Raw genomic sequence first — 17500 nt, 5'->3', positions numbered from 1 at the left:
CTCACCCTGACACAGACCAGATACGCTCCAGAGGCACACACACACACACACTTCCATAGAGATGGAAACACACACACCCTTCTATAGGGACACATAGACACAGATAAACACACACACTAACACCATAGACACACATTCAATTGCCCGTCGGGAGAGATTGATCGCCTCTCGTTACCCCAGACTGGAGCAGATGCCTTCCAGAGGCACAGACACACAATAAACACATAAACACAAACAAACACACACCCTTACATACTGTGAACATGAACATGAACACACACACACACACACACACAGATGTGTTCCAGAGGCACAGACACACATAAACACACACACACAAACACACACCCTTACATATAGTAGGGATGGACACACACACACACACACACACACATACAGATGTGTTCCAGAGGTACAAACACACACACACACAACACACACACACACACACACACACACACACCCTACACACACACATACATACAGATGTGTTCCAGAGGCACAGACACACATACAAACACACACACACACACACACAGGCACAGACACACATAAACGAAGAAGAATCCATTCAAGAATCTCACATATATTAAAAGATATTAAAAAGAATCCTCGCAAACAGTAAATCGAGAGTTGGATCTTTGTTGGAAATTGCTCAGTGTAAGATGACTTCATATGAAGAAAAATAAAACTTAAGCGAGACAGGCTTTAATGGCTGCCGTGACAACCTTATAAAGTAAGAACCGTTGGCCTAAAATTTAGATAAAGGGTGTAACCTGACCCAAGTGTAATGATTTCTTTTACACATGGCTAGTTTACATAATAGCATCTAATTAAGTCGGCCAGCATGATGTATCGGCCGATTTGTTTCGGAGCAATTTCCCCACTGAATTCCATTACCGTGGCGATGTTCGTCCTGTGCTTCTTAATCAAACTCATAATGTTTTGACTTGAGTCACTTACCCAGGCCGTGGAAGCCATTCCTCAGGGCCTCGTCCTAATGAGACCGAAAGTGTCCGATCTTGGCCACCGCAACGCCAAGCTGCCCTCCTGACAAATGTCACGAGACATTCTCACAGATTTTTCTCTCTCCCTCTATCTCTTTTTTTTTAAGTCCTTCCCGCTAGGCTATTATTCTACCCTAAAGCATATAAGAAAGTCACTGTGACTTTTTTGTGTAGTGCAGGCAATCACAGTATGGACTGACCTTCAGCGGGTTTATGATTATCTAGACTACATTAAGAACGATATTGAACCCAGGGTTAGTTATCTAAATGCAGTACACTGTGTCCTATTATAACTCACTGGACATGGGGAATAGACTGACACATGTAGCAGTCTTGAACGTGATGTTGTGCTGTTCGACTGTTTGGGTAGTGAGATGCCCTGCCATATAAAAATGTGAATACATTTGTCCTTGCACTTTTAAAATAAATAAATAAATGCCTTTAATTTGACAGGACAGGGGAGAGAGTGACAGGAAGTGAGTGGGAGAGAGAGCCGGGTGGGATCAAGAAACAACTCAGGATGGACCCGAACCTGGGACCCTGTGGGCACACAAAGTCAACACCTTTAACCTAAAGTGATTCTGGATAGCAGTAGCAGTAGCAGTGGTAGTAGTGGATGACTGTAGTATTATTAGCATTAGCAGTTGTAGCTGCAGCAGTAGCAGTGGTAGTAGTGGATGACTGTAGTATTATTAGCATTAGCAGTTGTAGCTGCAGTGGTAGTAGTAGTGGACAGTAGCAGCAGTAAGAGCAGTTTAGTTGGAGCTGGAACTGACAGGCCTGGGGTCTCCAGCCAAAGACACTGAGGCCTAGTCCACACGTACCAAACCGATCTTTTTTTCCTCCGTCTTCCCTGGAACCGTATCAAGAATATTTGCGTCCAAACGGATCCATCTCAACACGACTCAACACGTTACTTCATACCCCAGGCCTATAGGTGGCACTGTTTCTTTACAGAAATTGACCCAAAACTTGGCTTTTACAAACAGACAGAATAGGCTACGAGAAATGGCTGGTGCAAGGAAACCAGAATTGTTTTGTGGACTGATGGTGAACTGTCAACTGTAAAACTAACCAAACTTTGTGAAAGCGGTGTGAAGGGGCAGTCCCTTTATTTGGCTAGCGAGGTGGGCCTACTAATCACCTTTTTACTTTCTTTGGTTGTACCCAGACGGCACACATAAATCTTACCAATGTCGGGACGATGAATGCCGTTACAGTCTAGAAGACATCGCGAAGTCGTTTGCTCATTGGCAAGACATCGCGGGATGTCGCAAATCATCGAAAGCGACAATGAGCCAATGTTTCAACGACTCATCAAAGCTATGCCCACCCCGGCTTATAGGACCTTTTTATTTATTTAGGTCGGAACTTGAGATTGCACATTTTACACTAGGCTATAAAATGATTAGATCTATAAAAGACACAAGAAAGATGCCAGAAATATTTTCAATTAATTTTATTTAATGTTTAAAAAGTCTGAATGATGAAAAATGCTGTTAGAAAATGTTCCCCAAAAATCAGGTTCTTCTCCTGCAAGAGACAAAACAACAATTAATACATTTAAAGTCTACCCTTTGTTGTTAAGGAACTTCATAGGCTGAACCATTTATTTCAAACTGTGCATTACCTCAGCTGATATGCAATCACAGATGAGCAGGAAAACACAAACCGGCAGGTTAGCTTGGGCCAGGACGGTGGGCGTTAGCTGATAGCCTAGCCCCCACTCCCTCTCCATACAAAATAGCCTAGCCTTTCCTGGGTTAAGATCTCCACGGTCAAATAATAACTTGCTATTCTTACACCCAAGCATATTGCTGTCCTTGTACCGGTAATCATGGATGCTGTAGTGTTAACATTTCGCCATGGCGCTAGCTAGGTTTAACATATTTTTCCAGTGTTAGCTCAACTAGCTAACGTGAATTAGTTCAAACAGTTGTAATTACCCCAAAACAGCTCTTTATAAAGTAATGTACGCAAGTTATGGCTTAGCCTAGCAGGCAAATATATAAACAGTCATACAATTGACACAATGCCTATTTTCTGACAATTTACATGAGTGAATTTACCAACCTGAAAATCGCTGCTCCAGGAGGCTGATCTGACGTGCCTGGCACACACGAAAAAGAACAGATAGAGCAGGATCTGCGTCTGGTAGTAGGAATGATCAAAAGCCAACATACATGGAAGCTGGGGTAAAAAAAACAGATAGCGGGATCTGCTTTGGATAGCAGGAACGATCAAAAGCCAACATACATGGAAGCGACTTCAGGCCGATACCCATGCAACATTATTATATGGGAGGATTCCATGCTGATCTGAAACCGACATTGGGCAGATGTATGTGTGCTGTCTGGGTAGGATAGTCCGTGATTCACATTATTTTTGCTATCACCGCAATTAGGCTACTAAATGCAAGGCTTACCCAAGTTCTAGACTATTCTGTTAAAGCCACATTTATAATATTGCTATAAAACCTTCGTTAGTAACAGTCAATACGTTTGCCTGCATCAAATCGTGCATTTGCATTCAGTGTGCTACCATCGGCTTAACGTGAGTTCTAAGCGTCTTTGTATGCTTATATCTGATTTCACTTTCGACTGTGAATGCATGTACATATGTTGTAAGACATGTAAAATAAATGAATGACACTGGCACTACGCACAAATGAATGTAGCCTAAACTTACCGCCCCTTTCCTAATAACTTAAGTTCTCTCGCATCACTGACAGTAGCTAGAATGCATAAAAAGCACTGGGGAAAAACAGTGTTCAGTCCACCAAGTCATAAGCTATCCGGCTGCGCAGCACCAGTTGTGATATTTATCCTACTGAGGTGTAATCGTCAAGGTAATGTCATGTATGAAAACTAGTATTGTTAGGCAATACTATAAGTGCAAGTCAGGGCAGCTGAGGTGTGGCAATGACATCATCGATCTGGGAAGCAGGATGTCTTGGTTTTGCTGTCTAAGCAATTCAAGCGGGCTACGGTTTCAGATTTTTCCACTCTGGGTCCAGGTTTCAGAAAAGTGCGGTTTGGGCAGTGCGTTTACAGGATTCGTTTGGGCCTTCGGCCAAACGAAGCAAAACCTCTGCGTTTAACCTAAAAGCGTCTCTGTGTGGACAGGCCCTGAATGACACAGCTGACACAGACTAAACTGCCTGGAGAGGCGTGGTGACGGGTGTGGGGAGAGTGGGAGAGGGGGCTGAAGAGCTTCTTCCAATCCCTCAGTCCGTTGTCAAGCATTTCTTTTTTTGCCTCTCTTGCTTTTTTTTATCGTAAATCATTTTTTCTTTCTCTAGCCTTCTTTTCTTGTTGCTGAGGGTCTTGTCAGAGGGCTCTCCAAAAAGTGTTTTTAATGGAGGACTGTTTGGGGATTTGTCCTCAGATGAAGGCAAGGCGATGTATGTGTGCGTGTTTGTGCGTGTGTGTGTGTGTGTGTGTGTGTGTGTATGTCGTGTATGGTGTGTGTGTGTGTGTGTGGAGGGGGTGTCTTAGGGTGGCACAGTGCTGCTGAAGGGATAAAGAGTGTGTGTGTGTGGGGGGGGGGTGATGGGTGTCTTTATCTTCTCTGTCTGAGTCTGGCCAAAGGAAAAACAACAACACCGAAAAAAGAAATCCAATCCTTTAGAGACATGTTTAAGCCCTCTCTTACACACAAATACAGTCACGTTCAGACACATTCACACACACACACAGATACACACACACAAATAAAAACACACACACCCCACTCCTTCAGACATTGACTCACAAATTTAAAAGCACACACTTTGTCTCTTACACACACACACACACACACACACACTCACACACGGCCTCTTTGTTCTCCCTAAACTGGACTGAGACACGGTGCAGACATCTGACTCTCTCTCTCCTGAGGAGGCGTGTTGTTGATGCGTGGCCCACATGTGGGACCAGGGGGGAGTCCGTGTCGTCCGCGTCGTGATCTCAGCGCTCTCTCTCCCGGGCGGCCTCCAGCACACGCTGTCAGACTCGTGTTTACGACCACACAAACATGCCCACCAAAGCTGAGACAAGAGAGAAGAACAGACAGAAAATAATATGAGAAGAAGCACCTCTGGTGATGCGTATGCCAGAGATAGGAGAACAAATCTTTGTTTTTTTTTGGTGAGATGGTATAGTAAAGCTTTTCTCACATGCTTGCTTTGAATTATATTAGTAAAGTTCAATATTTCTTCTTGAGAACACGCACGCACACACATGCACACATGACCTTAATCCACAAAGGATTTTCCAAAGTGCTAGAAACAAAATAAAATGCAAATCCAAACGGGTGGCTACGGGGGTAAGATGACATCACGACAACGCTACCTGAGCAGGTGTGTCAGATGAGTCATCGTAGAGATGGTGTAGTCTGGTGATTGGACAGAAGTAATAAACGAATTAGTGACATAAGGATTAGGATCTTCCTGCAGAATTTACACTAAAGCTTCCCACACACACACACACACACCCTCCCCCAATGCTTCACACACGTGAGTGATTTCACTTCTCACACTAACTTTATATGACAGAAAAAAACATTTAGTCTCTTTGCATGATTGACCATGTACAGGGCATTATTACCAGGTTTGCATTATTGACCATGTACAGGACATTATTACCAGGTTTGTGAAATTTAGAGCTAATGTTCATGTTGACAGCTCTTGTTTGGTTTCTAGAAGGAACCTTTCAGAGGCTGAGCCAGGTCACACGCAGACAGCGCCAGTTCATTTGAGGCAGATATGAATTACTGAAGACTGAATGACTGTGTGTGTGTGTGTGCGTGTGCGTGTGCGTGTGCGTGTGTGTGTGTGTGTGTGTGTGTGTGTGTGTGTTTGTGTGTGCGTGTGTATGTGTGTCGCGTGTGCGTGTGTGTGTGTGTGTGTGTGTGTGTGTGTGTATGTGCTGACAGTGCTGTTAGCCACTGTTGTGGTGATCATGAGTCTTCTCTCTCTCCTCCCTGACCCCCTTAGTAATTTTCCACTCAAACAAACTCCCCGTTGTCACCCGACACACACACACACACACACACACACACAATGTCTCAGCCAGGCCCTGGTGCGAGGAACTGATCCGTCACATTACAGTCAAAGCCTTCCACCAAGTCATCCGCCCTGGCTGTCTAATTAGATTCAATTATGCGGGAGATATCTTCAAGTGTTCTCGTCATTATTTCGCCCTATTTAAAGTGAAATCATGCCAGCGCTCCTGGAGCTGCCTGGACTCCACGGACACACGCACACACACACACACACACACACACACACTAATACACACACACACACACACAAATACACACACACACACACACACACAGTGAGATGCACGTGCTACTCTCACACACAGAAACACACACATGCAAACCCAAACACACACAAAGATACAAAACACATACACAGACACACTCACACAATTCATGAAGCTCAGTTGTTAATGTAAGCCGATACTTTGTCTGCCTTTATAAACATCCCTCTGTGCATTCTCATGTGGAAATACTAGCCTTTCAAAATATTATTTATGAAATTGCCCCCTTGCAATGATTCAATGAAATAAATAATTGCAACTTTCAGTCTAAAGTAGAGAGAACATGAGTTGTGAAGGGAATGTCTTCTTCTAACTTCTTTATTTAGATATAAATCACATACTGGGGTCTGATAGGAGGCCAATGATTTATATAATATTCCACAAAGGAACAATGCCCTTGCCAATCTCTCTTTTGCAAATCTAAATATTTTTTTTTTCTAATGAGCTTTCCACTTCATTTCTTTCTTTTTTATTCTTCATGCATCCCCTCTTTCTTGTGATTATGCTGCAGCCCCTCTCTTTAGAATTGCACTCCTCAGTCTTAATTGTGCTCTGATATGTTTCATTTTCCCTCTGTAATTAAAAGAGAGGCAGGCGGAGCTGTCTTCCCAGATAGCACACACACACACACACACACATATGCACTCGCACACACACAAACACACACGCACGCACAAACACGCCCGCACACAGACAAACAAACACATGCACACACACACAAACACACGCACACACACAGGCCAGGTCAGAAACACAATGTTTTTTTTTTGTTTAGTTTTTTACCTTAAAATAACGGCTTCATTATAATTTTGATTGACTTATAATAGGTGAATGATTACTTCACTGCACATCCAAAATGCCTGGTATTGGTAGGATGTAACTTTGATGTACTATGCAGATGATACCACTTTGATACACCAAACAGAATGAGTGAAATCAAAGTACTGAGTTGAGTTAAATCCAAACATCCCATCAGGAAACATGGTAGCCATGACAACATGGGGAGATTCTAAATGACACACCATCAACATTACATGAACTATTAGTCGCTTCTATCCATCCTCTGTGAGAGTGTGAGCCAAGCGAGCTCTGTTTGGTTTTACACTCAAACTCAGTGTTTGGTCCACATCCACACACACACACACACACACACACACTCAGTGTATGGTCCACCTCCACACACACACACACACACACACACACACTCAGTGTATGGTCCACCTCCACACACACACACACACTCAGTCCACCTCTACTCTACTTGGCCTCCTCCCGCAGATATTGTGCTGGTTCGTTTGTCACAGCTCGTTATGAGCGAGAGCCCTCAGCCTGTAGAGGCCAGGACTCATTATGAGGGAGACTGTGTGTGTGTGTGTGTGTGTGTGTGTGTGTGTGTGTGTGTGTGTGTGTTATTCTGCCCTGATGAGGGCGTCAGAGGCGTCGGGTCACACAGCTAAGTGGGCACTATGCAAATTACCCAGAATGCCACTGGCACGCGAGCCCATGTGTGCTACAGGTACGTGGCGGCGCTGAACTCATCTGGCCAAACCAACCAATCAGCAGTCAGTACCCAGTGGGGATGGGCTTTTGTGTGTGTGTGTGTGTGTGTGTGTGTGTGTGTGTGTGTGAGATGTGTGTATGTGTGTGTGTGTGTGCAGGGAGATTTTCTCTTTTACTAAAATACTCAAATACGAGTATGAACATTATCTCTCTTCCTCCCTTTCTCTCAAACCCACACAAACACACACACACACACACACACACACACACACACACACAGATATGCATGTGCTACTGTAGATGTGTTGTATTTTTCTCATTAGACATAACACATAAGTCAAACATAAATCTTTCCCTCGAACACACAAACAGAGAGAGAGACAGAGAGAGAGAGAGATAGAGAGAGAGAGAGAGAGAGAGAGAGAGAGAGATTGAAACACAAGAAAGCGATTTCAGATTTCAGGACTGTCACTTTGCAGCATCTCTGAAAAAGAGTTTGCCCTCTGGGGATAAACTGCTACAGGTACACACAAACACACACACACACACACACACACACACACACACACACTGGGGATAGACTGATGTACCATACCCTCTGTTGCCCTCTCTCTATCTCTCTCTCTGTCTCTTTCTCTCTCTCCATCTTTCTCTCTCTCTCTCTCTATCCCAGAAGATGGCAGGGTGTACTTCTGTCTGTCTTTCTGTATCCCCTCTCTCTCTCCTCCCCCCCCCCCCTCTATCTCTCTCTCTCTCTCTCTCTCTCTCTCTCTCTCTCTCTCTCTGATGGTAGCAGAGTGTACTATCTGTCTGTCCCCTTCTCTCTCGGAGGGTGAAAACAGAGTGTTCCATCAGCCTGAAGTGCCCGAGTGATCATCTGAAATTCCGGCCGCCGCCTCTCACATCAGCAACACGAGGTCATCTATCTATCTGTCTCTCTCTCTCTCTCTCTCTCTCTCTCTCTCTCTCCCTTCTCTTCTCATTCACCTGTCGCTTTGTGTTCCACCTTTCTCTGTCTTGCGACACAGTCTTCATTGTCCTTTACTCAGGCCCAATGGTGAACCTCCTCTCTAAAATGAGGAGTACTTACAGATAAGATGTAAAAAAAAACAAGTGCTTCATGTCAGCTCAACATTTATCATGCAGAATTTCTTTCATTGTGCATTCACGCCATTTCACAACAAGCAGCCATTAAAATGCATTAGGTATAGAAGACGATAAGGAGTTCATTACACACACACACACACACACACACACACACACACAGGCATACAGCTACATGCATTATTCTACCATCAGACATTATACATTTGGTGTAGGAGGAACAATGTAATATTTTTTTAATCAAAATGAATCTAGTTCCATATTCTACACTGAGCTATTCAAAATGTCATCAAAAGTGTTTTGCCTAATGCTGCAGTACATCATTCCAGGGACTTGACTGCATAAAAAACATTTACAGTTGCACCCTAAATATATCTAATTTGCTCTCTCTCTCTCTCTCTCTCTCTCTCTCTCTCTCTCTCCCAAACTCACGTTCAATAGAAATTAGAATTGTGCTTGGTCTACTTCAGTTTCTGACTACGATTAAAACTCTTCATCCATATCTATATTGACAATATGTTGCTCATATTGGCACTCATATCTTGAATTTCCCCTTGGGATCAATAAAGTATCTATCTATCTATCTATCTATCTATAACAACAGCCGTGTTATAAATAGGCTACTCAATAATGTGATGATCATGCTGCACTAGCCTTAGACCAGTGGTTCTCAAACTTTTTCTGTCATTTCCCACTTTGGAGGTGGGGAATTTTCATTTTCCACTTTGGAGGTGGGGAATTTTCACTTTGGAGGTGGGGAATTTTCATTTTCCACTTTGGAGGTGGGGAATTTTCACTTTGGAGGTGGGGAATTTTCACTTTGGAGGTGGGACATTTTCAAGCTCCACCTGACCCCATCCCCCCGGCAAAATGGTAACGTTAAAATATTATTTTTGCATTTTAGTTGCTTCAATTCATATGTCGGTCTGATCCTCTTGTTCTTCGTGCCCCCACCTGTCATGTCTCTATTCCCCACTTGTGGCCCCAAACTTTGAGAAGCACTGTGTTTGACCAAACATCAGCAAACAGCTGCATTACCTGTAGATCAAACTGATCAAAGATCAAAATGATCCCCGACAGTATCGTTCTTCGTGTCGTTATTGTGTCGTATATGTGTGAACGCCGTCCTTCTTATTAACGAGAACGATATTTGTTTATAGTTATTTGTTATCGTTATCGTTCTTGGTGTGAATGATCCTTTAGCCTTGCTAAAGAGTCTTTGCTGGGACGAAGCATAGCGTCCAATACTGCAAGATCTCTGGTCTAACAAATGATTAGCTGACAGCGATGTCCATTAAATATCTGATATACAGTATCATTGATTAAAAACGTAAACAGTGTTATGTTAACAGAACGTTAACATGGCGATATGTCAGACATCATGCAACACTACAATGACATGCACAAGAATACTACATCAGACAAACAGAATACACAAACACATACTGTAACTTAACAAGACATCACATTGACATGGCTTATTAACACAACATAACATTAATAACAGAAAGGATAAGGATGATTTGCATCCAGGATGATTACAGATATGATTATCAGGGATGAAATTGATGAGCGGAATGACAAGAAGGGGGGCTGGGGGGGTGCGGATGGTAGCTCTGAGAGTGTGAATGAGGTGGTGTTGGGATGGGGGTGTGGGTGGGGGGTAAGGGGTAGTGAGTGTGTGAGGATGTATGTGTGTGAGTGTGTGTGTGTGTGCATATGTGTAAGGTTGGCTTGCTGTTGGGCAAGGAGGAGAGAAGGTGGAACACAGAGAGGGAGGGTTTCAGAGGAGAGGGGTTGTAATTGTTCTGTTAAAGATGAGTGTAATAATAAAAAAACTGATTGCCTGACTGATTGACAACCTGGGCACCCATTAATGGCCACAGTTCCACCCAGCCCCCGCAGTTATGGTGACGAGCTGACAGAGGGGAGGACCTGCGTGCCACCCATCCCCCCAGGCCCCCAGCATATGCACACGTCCCCCACTGCCACGACCAACCATACCTCGCCCGCCGACCTCTACCCAACACGCCACTCTTGACCTAAATATGTATGTGAATGGCTAGGTTGAGAGCTCTATCTAGTGTGTAGCATTAAAAGAATTGGGCATGCATGGTGAATATCTGTCAGGATTTCTCCATGCACACCACACTTACCCTGTGTAAGATGTATGCCTCCTCTGTAATGTGTGCATTAAAATAAGTGAGGCATGCGGATAGACACCTGATGAGGTATCTACCTGCACTCCACCCTTACCCTAGTCTGTTTTGTAGTTTTGTTTATGTTTTATGAATGTCACCTAATAGGTAGTGCAATTAAGAGAGAGTAAGCGTGCTGTGTGCTTCCAGGACAAGGCATGTGCATGATCGTATGAGGAGGGTGCACAACAGGGGCCCAAGGCCAATAGATAACCCACAGGACCCAACCAATGCCAAACCCACACAGCGACCCGCCAGCACAGAGTCTCCCAAGCCATCCAATGGGGCCCCGGCAGAATAACGATGAGAGAGGCAGAGAGAGTGAAAGTGTGAAATTAGAAAAGTTATCAGAGATGTAAATAAAAGGGGGAGGGGAAGAAGGGGATGCTATTTATTTGCTATTATTAATAATAATATTATTATTAATAATAATAATAATAATAATAATAACAATAATAGTTCCAGCTACCATCCCCTGCCCAGTGTTCGAGAATGGTGTGGAGATGGATCTCAGGCAAAGAGGGTCAGGACTGTAAGTAGGTGATAAAGGGGTACCAAGGAGAGGTTGTATCCTAAGTATTGATTAAGTTTGTAGTTGATAGGTTTTCTAATGATATATAGTCTATTAACAAGTTTTTACAATGAGTGATGTGAACATTGTTCCTAGATTTCCAGTTCATGAGGATTGTTTTCTTTTATTATAGTCAGCTGCTAGCAGTGTTTTTATTGCAAGAGTTGCTTAAATTGACTGTGGATGTATCACCAAGTATGCATAAGGAAGGGGATGCTGGGATGTGACAGCCAAAGATGGAAGAGAGAGATTTTGTGACACTCACCCAGAAGTGGTTGATTGGAGTGCAATGCCAAACCGCATGGATGTATGTGTCTGGGTTATTTTGTGTGCAGTGAGAGCATAGATCCGAGCCAAACCCCATTTTAGCCAATTTATCTGCAGAGAAGGGAAATGTGTGAAGAACCTTGTATTGTATTAGTTGTAGATTACTATTCTTTGTCATGAGGTAGATGTTTTTGCACATTTTGGTCCAGAAGTCGGCACCGGGAGTAATTGATAAGTCTGATTCCCATTTGTGATATGGCAGGCCAATTGTTTTTTTTCTGAACGAGATATAATTTTGTGAATTTGGGAGAGTATTTTTTTGGGAGAGGAATATTAAGCAGCTCTGAGATTGGTGGGGAATGTCAAGGTTAGCTGTCTGGATGTTAATTTTCCTAGGATAGATGATTTAATTTGCAGGTATTGTAAGAAGTGTTTACTCTCGATGCCGTGCTTCTGGACCAAACAGGAAAATGAGGCCAGATTATTGTCTTGAAGAATGTGTTGAAGGTGAGTGATACCCTTTCCCATCCATGTGTGAAAGTTAAGTGTTTTTTTATTGACGGTGAAATCTGGGTTATTCCAAATCGGGATTGATGGTGCTATAGATGAATCAGTGATGTGGTAGAATCTCCACCAGGCTGTCAGAGTAGATGAAATTGTTGGGGCTTTGAAGGATGGATGTTTTATGATTGACTGCAGAAAGGGAGATCTGAGATTTTAATTTCTTTACAGATTGTTTGTTCTAGGTCTAACCAGGTGTTGTCTGAGGGGGTGGGGTGTAGCCATTTGTAAATGAAGTGGAGCTGATTGGCCAGGGCATAGTGCTGGAAGTGTGGGGCCTCTAGTCCTCCCAGTGCTTTTGGTTTTTGGATTTTATCTTTCCAGTAGAATTTAGTGATTAATGAATTGAGAGACTTAAACCAGAGTGGGGTGGGCTGGGTTGGAATCATAGAGAGTAAATAGTTTATTTTGGGCAGTATTGTAATTTTGATTACAGAGATTCTGCCCATGATGGATAATGGGAGGTTCTTCCAGCGTTGAAGGTCATCATCTATTGAAGTGAGTAGAGGGGAATAATTTAGGCTAAATAAGTCTGACAGCCTGGGGGAGACTTTTATCCCTAAGTAAGTGATATAGTTAGTGCAGAGTGGAATAGGTAAAGAGTTGGCCGTCACATCCCAGCTGTTGGGATGTAATGGGAGAATTGCAGATTTATTCCAATTGATTGAGTATTCAGAAATTTTAGAGAATGTGTCAATGAGTTTGATGGTTTATTTTACTGATGTTGTGGGGTCTTGAAGAAAGAGAAGAATGTCGTCGGCATAAAGGCTGATTTTGTGATGCATATATGGAGTCTGGACACCTTTGATGAGGGGGTTCTGATGGATGGCAGCTGCTAGGGGTTCAATGAAGATTGTAAATAGTGAGGGTGGAGAGTGGGCACCCTTGTCTAGTTCCCCGGTGAAGAGTGAAACCTTTGATGTTAGTCCATTGGTGATTACTGTGGCTGAAGGAGAGGTGTATAGAAGTTTAATCCAGTTAATGAACCAAGCCAAACCTCCCCTAATGTGGAAAACAGGAAATTCCAGTTCACCCTATCAAATGCTTTTTCTGTGTCCAGAGTTGATATGATGGTATTATCTTGAAAATTTGTGGAGTGATACATTATATTAAACAGTCTGCGGGTGTTGGTGGATGAAATTCTGCCTTTAATGAAGCCTGTTTGGTCTGGGTGGATAATGGATGGGGTGACCTTTGCTAATCTGTGTGCTAGCATTTTTGCGATTATCTTATTGTCCACATTGAGGAGAGAGATTGGCCGGTAGCTGGATGGCAATGTTGGGTCCTTATTGGGCTTGAGGAGCAGGGAAATTGAGGCTGTGGTGGAACTAGTTCGAAGACGTCCTTTCTGTTTTGATTCATTAATCAAAGATGGTCCAAAATTGTTTGTAGAACTCAGCAGGGAAGCCATCCGGACCTGGTGCTTTGTTATTGGGCATCTGTTTCAGGGCATCAAACAGTTCTTGTTGAGTTATAGGTGATTCCAGGTTATTTATTTGGGTCTCATTGAGTTGTGGTAATTTGATGCTGTTTAGGAAAGAGTCTATGAATCTATGAGTCTATGAATTCCTGGTTGGGGTTTATTTCTGAAGAATATAGTTTATTGTAAAACTGGTAAAAAACATGATTTATTTCTTCAGGTGAACTGGTTACCTTCCCTGCTGAGTTCTTTATGACTGGGATTGTTGAATTTGATTTGCTAAGTATTTACCTGATTTATTGCTATGGCTAAGTTTTCCTGCCTTAGACGGTGAATCATAAACTGAGCGTGTTTATTGAGTATTTCATTGAGTTTAAATTTATGTTTCCTAAGTTTTGCCTGTGTTTCTTCAGTCGGGTTGCTTGCATTGGTTTCTTCTAACTGTTTAATTTTATTGTTGAGTTCTGCTTCCTGTTCTTTTTCCTTCTTTTTTTGTCATACTGAATATGAGATGATTCTTCCTCTGAGTACTGCTTTTCATGTTTCCCACAGAAGGGAAGGAGATGATTCAGGGGAGTCGTTCACTTCTAGAAAGAATGCCCACTCTCTCCCAATAAAGCTGATGAAATTTGGGTCTTGTAAGAGGGATGTATTAAAACGCCATTTGCTAGTCGGTTGCTGCTGGTTAGTTATGTTCCATTTAATTGTAACTGGGGCATGATCGCTAATGACTATGGGATGAATTGTTGAATCAGAGATATTTTTCATTATAGAGTTGCTGGTTAGAAAATAATCAATACAGGAATAGGAGTGGTGGACCGGAGAGAAAAAAGAGTAGCATTTGGAGTCTGGGTGCTGAAGCCGCCAACAATCGCTAAGGCCAGAATCGCTCATGAACTATTTTATTGTTTTTGTGGATTGCCAGATTCGTTTGCTTTTAGAGTGATCAGATCTGTCAATTGTGGAGTCTAACACTGTATTGAAGTCGCCTGCGATTATGATGGGACAGCCAGATAGAGTTGAGATGGAGGTGAAGAGGTTCTGAAAGAAAACTGGTTTGTCTGTATTAGGGCCATAAACATTAGCAATTGTTACAGGGGTATTGTGAATTGAGATGTTTATGATGACAAAACGTCCTTCTGGGTCTGTGATGGTGGTGTTATGGATGAATGAGATTCTTTTGTTAATCAGAATGCAAACTCCCCTTTGTTTTGTATTGTAATGAGCTGAGAAAATGTGATTAAATTGTCCTGATTTGATACGGGTGTAGTCTGATTCTGAGAGATGAGTTTCTTGTAGGAGACATATGTCAGCTTTTAAACTATCCAAATGATTGAAGATTTTGAGCCTCTTCGCCTGAGATCCAATCCCACGGATGTTCCAGGTCTGGAATGTAAGTGGTACCATGTTGTGATTGTGCAGTTATGAAAATGTTTGATAAGATGGGTATTGTGTGTGTGAGAGTGTGTGCAGGTGTCAGTTAGATAGGAGAGGGAGAAGGGGGGGTGGAGGAATAGGTATGTAATGTGGTGTGTGAAGGGTAGGGGCTGAGAAGAATATAGAGAATAAGGAGGTAGGAATTTGGTTCTGGAGTGGTGACAGCATGAACATTTCCTGTTTAGCATTAAAAACATACAGATCATAATTTGACTTTAGCCTATAGACATAATAAACAAAAACAGACAGGACACACAAGCAAACATGTATAGACAAAACACAATGAATAACATTAAGCATTGAGAGAGCAAAGGAGAATGGGTGGGTAGGGGGAGCAAAAGGAGTGAAACATAAGAAGAGAGAGGTGATCCAAGTATCAGTAGGCTACAGTGGGTTAGAGAGAGTTGAGGGTGACAATGTTATAATCAAGATTGTTGTTGGCGTGAGGTATAATGTGCTATAGCCAAGTGGTGATATTGGGGTTGCGATACAGAGTTCCATTGACATACAGTTTATCGACTGACAGAGCTGCTCGTTTGCCCTCTTGCCTGAGTTGTTTCATTATGGGCAAGAGGGCTCTTCTTTCTTTCCTGTATTTCTTGTGGGAATTGGTCGTTTAGTCCGAATGAAGTGCCTTTCAGTTCTTTTCCTGCTTTTGATGAGTTTTTTGTGTTTGAAGTGTTCAAACTTGGCGATAATTGGAGGAGGTTTTTTATTGTCTTTGGAAGTGAGACGGTGTACACGGTGGAAGGTAATCTTGTCAACTGTTTCTGGCGGTAGTTTGAGAGATGACTGCAAGAATTCTTTAACTGCTTTCTCTGGGTCGTCAGGTGTATCTTTAGAAGTTGGCAGGGGAATTCCGGAAAAAATGAGGTTATCGCGCATGCTGCGGCACTGGAGGTCTAGGATTGTTTCTTTCATGATCCGATTTTCGCGGGTGAGTTGATTAACCTGGTCGGATAAGTTTGTGATATTTCCTTTGAGTTCACGGTTTTCTAATACTAGTGTGTCGATCTGTGATTGGGAAAATTTAAGGGCTGGCTTTTAAGTCCTTAATATCTGCGTGCAGATGTTCCAGTATTGCAAGTTTGCTGTTTATGGATTGTAATAAACTGACCTCGATGGAGGTAGAAGTAGCGCTAGCGGGAGGTAATTCTGGTTCAGTCTCTGTTGAGCCGTCACGGGTGCGTTTCCTGCTGGGTTCAGATGCCATAACGTCCAGAATGAAGAGGTTGCCGTCGGAACAGGTGGAGAATATAATCCGGTTTTTGATGAGAGGTGTAGAGAGGTAGTAATTGTTTTTAGCAGAAGAGAAATAAAGTTTTGTATTCCTGTTTACAAGCGTCAGTGTTTAGTGCGCTGCCATTTTGGATCTCACCCAAAGTCTCGCGATGTTCAGTGCAACATCTGACCGGAAGCCGTAGCTTCCGGTCAGATGATGCAAATTTATATCAAAAAGAAATAGTGATGCTTTTCATAGATTTTGCACGCTTTGTCACTGTAAAATAGTCAAGGGAAAGCCGCCATTGACAGACATGCCAGTACAGAAAAACACAAAAGTAACAGACGAGCCGCAGGTAGGCAGGGTTGGGTCAGATTACTTTGAAATGTAATCCATTACTGACTACAAATTACATGGCAATTTTTGTAATCAGTAACGTAATTAGTTGGATTACCAAAAACATGTAACGTAATCTGATTACTTTAGGATTACTTTTAGATTACTTCAATAAATATGCCCATTAAGTAAAAGGCACCACCACAGAATTGATGAAAGAATTCTCATTCTATTTTTCTTCTCCACTCTTCTCCAAACATGCTCAACTCAGCTTAACCTTTATAAGGGCACACCTGGACAAAGAATTTTGCTTTCGCTGGATTTTTTTGACCCAGGGACATGGCCTGAGATTGGCATAAAAAAGGGAAGCATTAAACCCAAATGACACCATGTCCGTTTCAATTATGGGGATGAGAAAATTATTATTTTGGGATGTTTTTCAACCAGGGGGACCTGGTGACTTTCTCAAAGTAAACGGTAACACTAAAACAAGAGGCTACATTAAGATTAGGAGGAAAAGATCAGGCAGTGTGCCGAGAGACCTGCCCCAATAGTAGCCTATGTAAGT

This window comes from Alosa alosa, chromosome 20, assembly GCF_017589495.1.
Source record: "Alosa alosa isolate M-15738 ecotype Scorff River chromosome 20, AALO_Geno_1.1, whole genome shotgun sequence".
NCBI lineage: Eukaryota > Metazoa > Chordata > Actinopteri > Clupeiformes > Clupeidae > Alosa > Alosa alosa.
The sequence above is the reverse complement of the archived record's forward strand: the minus strand, read 5'-3'. Positions refer to the sequence as shown.